Consider the following 9,037-nt stretch of genomic DNA (forward strand, 5'->3'; position numbering starts at 1 on the left):
CCTATCTTCCCTCAGCTACCCATGATGGACAGGAGTTTAAGATTTGTTCATGAAAGACAGATGAGAGGCAGAGACACAGGCAGGGGAGAAGCAGGCTCCATGCAGGGAGTGGGACGTGGGACTTATCCGAGACTCCAGGATCATGCCCGGGGCCGAAGGCGGCGCCAAACCACTGAGCCACCCGGGCTGCCCCAGGAGTTTGGTTTATACACAAAAGAATCACACCAATGAAGAGCTTTAATTTTTTTTTATTAATATGAATTTTTAAAGTTTTCCATAGGAAGTCTTCTCCAAACACTAGATGCATGGGGACCACCTGAAAATTAAAGAGACAAGGCAGTTATCATTAGGTTCCAATCCTGGATAGGATGATAATCCTATCATTAGGTTCCCACATAAATAAAAACAGATTTAGGTTTCTGGCTGAATTCCACGAAGTGTTTTTCCATCTCCCCCAAATCCCAAAGCCTAACATCTAAAAAGAGGAAATGGAAGGAGGCCTGAAGACAAGAGATCATAGTTCAAGCAAAGACACCGCAAGGATTTGAACCCTGTCCTGGAAATCCAGGAGTGCCAACCACCAGCATCTTTTGCTTTTTTTTAAGCTAGGAAAAGGCTAAAAAGCAAAACCTGAGAAAACAAAAATTTGTTTTCTCAGGAAAAGAAAAACCTTTACAACCCTACTGAAGAACACTGGAGTATCTGCTTCAGCTAAGATGCTAGCTTAGCCAAGTCTCTTATGTTCACCTGAAAAAGTCTTAGCAGAGAATTTTTGCAATCCCACCCCAACAATCCTCAAAACTAAAATGCCTATCTCTGATTTGTAAGGTCTATGTTCCCACCCAACATTACAGTCTCAAACATTATCCTCCATTCACTGGCTTAAGTGTTCTAACCACAAGATAACAGTGTTATAATATTTAGTCGTGGTTTAATAACATTTAAGCATTTGCAGGCAAATTAATGGCCTTTTCTAGTAGTGCAACCCACCAGAAGACCTCAGCACCACTGTTACCTTGAAACCGATTAGGGGTCATGCCCTCAAGGATCCAAGCTACTGGCAGCATCGAGGTGAGGGGTGAAGGGTCTGCGCTAGGCCAAAGGCAGGGAGTGGCGATGTGGCAGAGTAGTCACTTGTGGGGAGGCCTTGCTTTTTTAACAGGCTTCTGGAAAAGCTAGGGAAAAGTGGTTGCCCTCTTTCCCCATTTCCCTCCCCTTCAACCATCACTTGAGGTATGGGCTTTTTAAATAAATAGCTGCTATAAAAGCAGCATAATTGTCAGGACAGGACAAGCCCAGGGGTACAGAAGGTACTCAAAACATTCCTTTAGATGCTCCGTTCCCCGAAGAGAGCCTCAGTGCATGTCTGCCAAGTGTTGAGGCAAGTCCTCATTTCTAACAGAAGCTGGGGTTAGGAGGCTGACACCATTTTTATTGACCTTAGTGTAATAGCGCTTTGTTGTCTCTCTTGCCACAGGAAGGCTCCATGGTTGTCCTACTTAAGCCTTCGGTGCCTTTAGAGGGGTACCTGAAAAATCTTAAAAAAAGGCTTAGCGCCCACCTTACCCCTCCACCCCCAGGCCAACAACAGCTGCTCACATGCTATTTATTCCAGCATAAAGCTGAAAGTCTATTTAACACTAAATTACTTATTCATAACGGATCTGACTTGGTATGTAAACATAGAAAAAAGCATGTTCACCTGTTGTCCTCATTTTGTCCACTGGTGAATTCAACTGGAAGCTCCTTCTATAGTCTGAAGAATACCATCTGAAAGAACTAGTGGTTCCCAATCCCCACATTTAAAATGGACTGTTTATTTAAAGTAAATAAGCTATTTTTTTTCCTTACTGGTCTGGCTTCTCTGGCCCTTCGCATACGTCTGCTGTTTTGAATGTTCCTGTGTGTAAGAATTAAGACCAAGGGAGGGGAGAGAGAAACCCACACAAAGAAAATGCACTAAGACCACTGAACTGATAAAACGTTTCCACTTGCCAGTTAAATTTCTTGAAGGCTGTTGCTTGTTTGGAATTTATTTCTTGTCACTGATTTTAAGGTGCATCTGGAAAAGACTAAAGGCTTCAGTACCCTCCCCACCCCCCTACCAGAAGTGAACAAAAAGCATTTTACCTAAAGAAGCACAGCAAAAGGTACTTGGCTTCAATCACAAACACGAATGATTAAAAGCTGCAGAAATTTCCTCAACACTCAGCCTTTATCACTCAGCTGGATTTCCTTCAACAATCACTACTCCAAGCATTGGGGGAACACAACTTTTAATCATACTCCAGTCGTTTCACAATGCATTCTAATAGCAGCAGATCAGAACAGTACTGCATTACTTGCCAACAGAACAGACAGACCTGAGGTCAAGACAACTGCATTCTCTGTGTGGTCTGTAAAAAAAAAAAAGCTAAAACAAGTAAGGCCCTCCCCCTCCTCCCCTACAAAAATCAGGGGAAAGTTTACTTGAATATTATGCTGATACACTGCAAGGTCTCACACACTCACTAGAACAGAAGGCAGAGCCAAGCGCTTATATGCAAGTCAAAATCCTGAACAGCTTCATGAAGGATGAAATGAAGCCTCTGCAAAGAAAATTCTTTAAAAACCCACATGCCCCCCACCCCAGTACCTATATGAAAAGGCCAGTTGTGTCAACACTAACATCAGATGAGATGATTAGAAGCATTTAAAGTTCACATGCAACTCTGGAAAAGTTGACAGTATTTTATTACTCTACCACTGTCAAATTTAGAGACCCCTGACTTTCTGGAAATAGTGTAGGTGTAGTTACCTGTTATTCTGATCATAATCTCCCACCTGTCTAAGAGGTATTTATTCCTTATTTAGAGGGCCTCTATTGCCATGTGCCTGGAATTATTAAATGCTCATCACTTTACGAAGGATAAAATGTTTTTCCTGCCTTAAAGTTAAATTCGTTCTTCCGCTCAATTCCTGATCTTGTCCATTAAAGAGTGTTCGCAGACAAAGCTTCTGAAAGATTAGAGAAGAATCCCCCCCAAGATTGCCCAACACTAACTACAAACAAACAAATACTTTATTTAAATGAGGAGACAGCTTTCTAAAAGCATACATTCTCTAGATTAAAATGTTTTATTTTGAAGTATTTAATGTTTTCTATACAACGTACATCACAACACAAAACTTAAGTTTTACCAAGATTAACAACATCGGATTCTTAACAGCACAATATGCTAGCCTTTTGTAGAATTTAAGAGATTCAATTTTCTTAGTTTTATCAACATTGCCTTATGATTAAGGCACTACGACTCTTCAAAGCCTTTAAGGAATTACTTGCCTCTGAACGAGGTGTGCTACCCCATCATGGAAGCCCACAGTAAGTCCTAATTTTAAAAGGCTAGATGGGAAAATTCCCCACAATCCTGAAATCCTCTAAGGAAAGGATCAGGAAACAGCCAAGTTCAATACTTAAGACCTTCACAGTTCTATTAAAAATAAGCACTTATCCCTAACATGCAATACTGCAGATTCAAATTAAACTTATCTGTTAACAGCTGCCTGCTGTTTTCTGCTCCCAGATGAAATGAAGCAACTCTTCTGATAATGAAGAGAAACCTGTCTGAGGCAAACGAAAGATTGGCAAACAGCACAGCCTTCTCTCAATCCATTTGATCCCACTCTGAATTATTTCAGCTTCTTTTATTCCAGGATTAATGTTGATTTTACCATTTTTCATTTTGTTTTATTCTGCTTTTGTAAAAGCAGTATTTTGAGATGGTTATTTGATCTTCGTTGTTATTTCTCATCAATTCATTATATTACGGCTCATCAATTCTTTTTGTGTGTGGGAATAGCTTGATAGGCCATAACTTTTAAATGGTAGATTCCATTAACTTTAAATTGGTAGTTTCACTTGCTTAATTTTTTTTGCATATGCAGATAATGCGTTCATCAGTAGTTAAGGATCTCAGGGTTATGCTTTTTTCCCCAATGGAGGTATGAAACATAATCTTTTCTGCCTTTACTTATCATCATTCACCAAGATGCTGTTCCCTCTCCATCTAGGTCATCGTATTTGCCAGGCTGGTTATGACTCAGAAGTTATCTGAAAAAAGTCTACAGAAAACAAAAAGGTTTCCCCGCCCTCATCCACAAACCCCACCCCCTTTTTTATCAGAAATGATTAAAATATACAATTTACAGTAATTTTGAAGCATACCTTAACATCTTGTTTGCAGTTAATGGAAAAATACTTTTCCTACACTAGAGAAAAGAAATTTGCTTATACACAACTGAAAATAGAATCTTACTTGATAATATAAAAGCTACCACCAGGAAGAAATCCCTTCAGGATCATTAAGCCACTTCCTTTGCTCTGAAGCTCCTATAGTAGTATTAAGTTATATTAAATCACCTGAAAAAAATTCCAAAAGAGAACCACACACTACCATATCCAAACAACTTTAGCCATTTTTTAAAAAATTCCCAAGATGATATCTAAGTCAGCCAGTGGGCTAGACCAACCCCCAGTCCTATACTTTCCTTCCCCAGGCCTTACACTATGAATCCAGTGGATCTTCATGAACTTCCCCAGCTGCCCAATTCAAAAATTGGGGGAAAACAAAAACTAGAGGATTGGGAGTTACTTGCCAACTTGGAAGTTGAGATTTCTTTAGTTTTTCCATCCTAAGTATTTAAGTTCTCGGGCATGAGTTATCTGAAATCATAAACTAAACAATTACCTAACCCCCAACCCTCCCCAATCCCAACCATTAACAGGCCACTGCCAACTATCAATTGCCAAAATTTGCCCCTCCCCTTTAATAAAAGTTAAAGATCACATTACTTGAAAACTTAACTTCAACATCTGGCCTAGTCAAGCTCTTCTGAAGTGCTCCTGAGAAGACTGAGTATGAACCAAAGCTGCACTGTGCTGTACCATTTCAGCTTCAACTGGGAATACTCTTCCAAGGAAAAAAGCAGCTCCAATCCCTGAAGGTGTTCGTGCCAACAGCATAGCAGTACAATCCTTCTCTAACCCAGTTTGTCAATAGTACTATAGCATCTGTGGAAAATCTTAGAAAGAAAATTTTCTCCCCCAACCCTCTTCCCTGTTAAGACCACCCCAAAGTTAAGTAAATGTAACAAGTTTAAAGGGTTATGTATTAAAATATCTGATGAAGAAGTGGAAAAACAATAACTACCAGCCATTTCTCCAATGGACAGCTCCGCCACAGAACTCAAAAGTGAGAGCTGCTCGTGCTCTAGTTTCTAGAACTGTAAACCTGTGGTGTTCTGATTATCCTGATACTGGATTTTCTTTTTTCTGTTACCTTGAGTCATTTGCCTTTGAGACTCTAGGCAGACCTAAGGGGAAAAGAACTCAAAACATATTTTTGCGCCCCCATCCCCACAAAAAACTTTCCCCCCCAAACACAGCCAAACTCCACATTTAGAAAACTTGAATACAGGGTGAAGGAAGAATACGTCATCTATTCAAAAAACTGAAAGGCTTCATTACCCCAAGCTAAAAACTTCTTACAAAACTTGCCAGAATTTTGTCTCAAGGTTGATCTACCAAATTCATTTGGTTTCCCTCAAATTGGTTAAAAACAAAACAAAAAAACTTGCCATCTACCATTCCTCCAGGCCTTGGAAGTCTGCCCTCAAAAGCTTCAGACAAGATGAGAAAACAAGCCTGAAAAAGAGAAACCTACGACACCCGGAAATCGGCCTACACCCCCATAAATCCCTTAGCGCTTGAGTACCACAATTCCCCCGTTACCATTAGAAAAGCAAATAAACGTTACCATACTGAAGTTACAAAGCCACGTTAGCCCATCTCTGGTATTTTTACCACACCACTTGTCCTCCCTGGGGCCTCGCACACTGGGATGCTGCTCTAGGATCCTCTATCTAGCCTCCACAGCGCCTGTTCGCCGCCTCCGCGTGGTCGCCAAGCCAAGCTGCCAAGCTGCTCGCTAGCTTCATCACCACATCGCACTGGCTCCTCCTTTCTGGAATCCTCTCCTAGCTTCACCTCCAAATCGTTAGGGCTCCTTCTTTCTTCCTAGCTTCCTTCCTTCACCAACCGCACTGGCTCCCGGACTTCGCCTTCCTTCCTATCTTCACCACGAACTGCAGCTCGCTCCTCAGTCCTAGCTTCACCAACACTGGCTCCTGGAATCCTGTCTGCCGCTCCTGTCTTCCTAGATTCACTGAATCCACTTCTGCGTAGTACCTGGGTCGGCTGCCAATTAACGCTAGTCCTCAGGATTTAAAAAACCATCTTAGCTCAAAGTCCAATGGGAGAATGTTAAGTTGGTAGTTATTCTTGATCTTGCATTACTTCAGTTACGAAAGTTCTTTAAATTCTCCAAGAACACTAAAAGCTACCATATTTAAAGACCCTCACATTTTTAACTCCAAAAATATTCTACTTAAGTCTTTTTGGTAGCAAACGCTGTAAATCTGATTTTTATCTTTCCCTTCTAGCTCCTGGGCTAAGCTGGGTCTCGGTCTACAGTAGTTTTAACACCCTCAAATCTAGCTTCTGCACCAGAAATTAAATTCATGGGCTTTTGGAAAGATTCCAGAACTACTTAAAAATTCTTAGTTTTCCTGTTCTTACTTTCTCCAATTTTTTGGCTTTAAACTTCTCTATCTTCTTTTTGACGTCTATCTTATGTGCCTGTATTCAGCGGTTGTCCTAGCTTTTCATTTTCTACCTGATGTACTTTCCCTGACCTTATTTTCCACCTCGTTTCCAATTTCTGGCTTTCTCAATTTGTATCTGAGACCTTGTTGCCTTGTTCTTCTCTAAATATTTTTTCTTCTGCTTCCTGCCTTCGAGGTTTAAATTATTTTTGTCTTCTAAAAGGCGTGTAATTTTTCTTCCAATTTTCCTATCTTCTCTAAGTATTTTCTTCACCTTTACTTCTGGTCTTTTAAATCTTCACCTTCCTGTACTTCGGTCTTGCGAGTTCTCCAATTTTCTAATCTCTTCAAATTTTCATCCTACCACTAATTAATATTTGCAAGTTTTAGCAAGTAATAGCTTAAGATCTAGGTGTCAAATGACGCAATAACTAACCCATGAATTTGAAGGGCTCTTAAATCACCTTCAAGTTAAGCTTTTTAAAAGACAAACTTTTAATCTTTACCATCTACAACCGGTCTTTCTAAAACATTTAGGCTCTATTTAGGTCATTTACATTTCAACGACAACCTGAAAGGCTGCCCTCAGATTTAAGGACTTATTGAATCCTGGACTTTGAAGTCCTCTCAACAATTCTTCTAAAATTAGGGTTTTCTCCACTCCATTAAGCTTCATCTCTTAACCTCCGTCTTTTTCTACAAAGAGCATTTTCTTTCTCAAGCTACTCTTTAAAATCTTCATGGTTTTCCTTTTAAGTTCTTTTTAAGATTACAATACTACTCTACGAGTTTAATGCTAAGCAATATCTCAAGAAGTATTATCCCTATTTACATTTCCTAAAGATTGCTTCAATTCCTAGCTTTTTTTTTCTTTTAAGAAAAACTTATCTGCTGTCGCCTTAAGCAGTCCCTCCTCCCTCACCAGCCGCCTCTGCGCTCGCTGCCTGAAAGCCTGCAGCAGAACCCGGGAGAGGCATATTTATAGACGAAAGACAGCTCACACCGCGATTTCAATAACCCTCCGCCGCCTTTGTGAGGGAAGCAAAAATAGTTCCATGGCCGGGTTAAAAATAGAACCTAGTTTTACAAGACTTTCTGGAGTTTTCGTGACAGTTCAGGCAACTTGATTACCCCCCCCCCCCCGTGTACCCAGAAATAGTCAAAACTTACTAGCAAGTAGATTTGACCTGAAGACTTAGACACAAAAGTCACATTTAAGTAGATCAAACAGCTTTCCCTAAACTCAGAACCATTACTTAGGAATTTTTTTAGTAGCTTTAAAAATACCTCATGTTTTCTTGGCAGTACAGTAGATACTATGAAGTGCTTTATGAAGGACGGTTGAATGGGTTTGTTGACAGCCTTTTATTTCCATTATGTAACCGAGCCTCAGCCTCGTCAAGAGATGGCAGCCATCTTAGCTGCGGCAAAGTGTCCGTTTGTCCCCCAAATAGCCTCGGGTCCTGCCAGTCGGTTCTCAGGTTAGACGCGACATTCTGATTACCCTGTTATTGGAGAAGCCCGGGCGGTCCGGGTTATCTGCTTAAGAATTCCACTAAAGGTGGAAATCCACTTCTAGAAAATGTCTCAAGTAGTTCCGGGGCAGGGCTGCCTCCTGCGTCCGAACCAACACCGGGGGGGGGGGGGGGGGGGCTAGTGTTACTTCACGGGCTCAGTGGTCCCGGCTTTGGGGTCCCTAAATGCTAGCTCGACCCCCCACATCTCTGCCTTTTTTAATATCATGCCCACACTTTTTGTTCTGCCCAAATGTGAACCGTTTCTGAGCTTCCAAGCTTCTCGTCAAAGTTACCAAAATTCAAAACTGTCAAAGCCAAGTTTTACGTGTCCTCTTTGATCCGCAAACGCCAAAGGCTTTTCTTCTAAAGAGGAAACGACCTTGGGCAGCCCGTCCGGGAACGTTCTCAGACATTCGTGAAACTGCTTAGGAGTGTGCTTTTCTAAGTTTGTGCTTTAGAATCTGTATTCTCTCGGGCTTGGCTCCACTTCCAAGGTTTTTACAACGGGAGCTAAAAGGGAAAAAGCTCTTCACCAAACCCAAAGCCCGTCCTTTCTGTACAATTTGAGCAGTTTTGCTTTCAAAGCACCCCCTGGAATTTCCCAACTAAAGGGGAAGCTAAGCATCGCGTGCCAAAGACTGAGAAAAATCTCGTTTCCCGGGGCGGCAAGACCGTGAACCCCGAGCGAGGCCGGAGAAATTGGGAGCAATAGCGCTAGGGGCTTCCCGTACACGTTTCCACGGGGCCACTGCGGCTGCGCGGAGAACCGGGCGAGGTGGGACGTGTGGGGGGGGAGAGGGCGCGTGTTCTTCGGCTCCCCTCGGCCAAGCTCTGCTCCAGGTCGAGACCCCGCGGGGGCGCTGCAGGGGCCGCGGGGA

At 41.9% G+C, this 9,037-nt stretch overlaps 1 long non-coding RNA gene across 1 annotated transcript; it reads right to left on the minus strand.

Moving 5' to 3' along the window:
* Positions 1-232: 232 nt before the first annotated feature.
* On the minus strand, positions 233-7,588 carry LOC129502840 (uncharacterized). The gene is made up of 2 exons (XR_008663058.1): positions 1,016-7,588; positions 233-316 (listed from the first exon to the last, which is right to left on the minus strand). It is a non-coding gene; the product is annotated as an uncharacterized LOC129502840 (long non-coding RNA).
* Positions 7,589-9,037: the final 1,449 nt, after the last annotated feature.

This window comes from Nyctereutes procyonoides, unplaced genomic scaffold, assembly GCF_905146905.1.
Source record: "Nyctereutes procyonoides isolate TBG_1078 unplaced genomic scaffold, NYPRO_anot_genome, whole genome shotgun sequence".
Classification (NCBI taxonomy): Eukaryota; Metazoa; Chordata; class Mammalia; order Carnivora; family Canidae; genus Nyctereutes; species Nyctereutes procyonoides.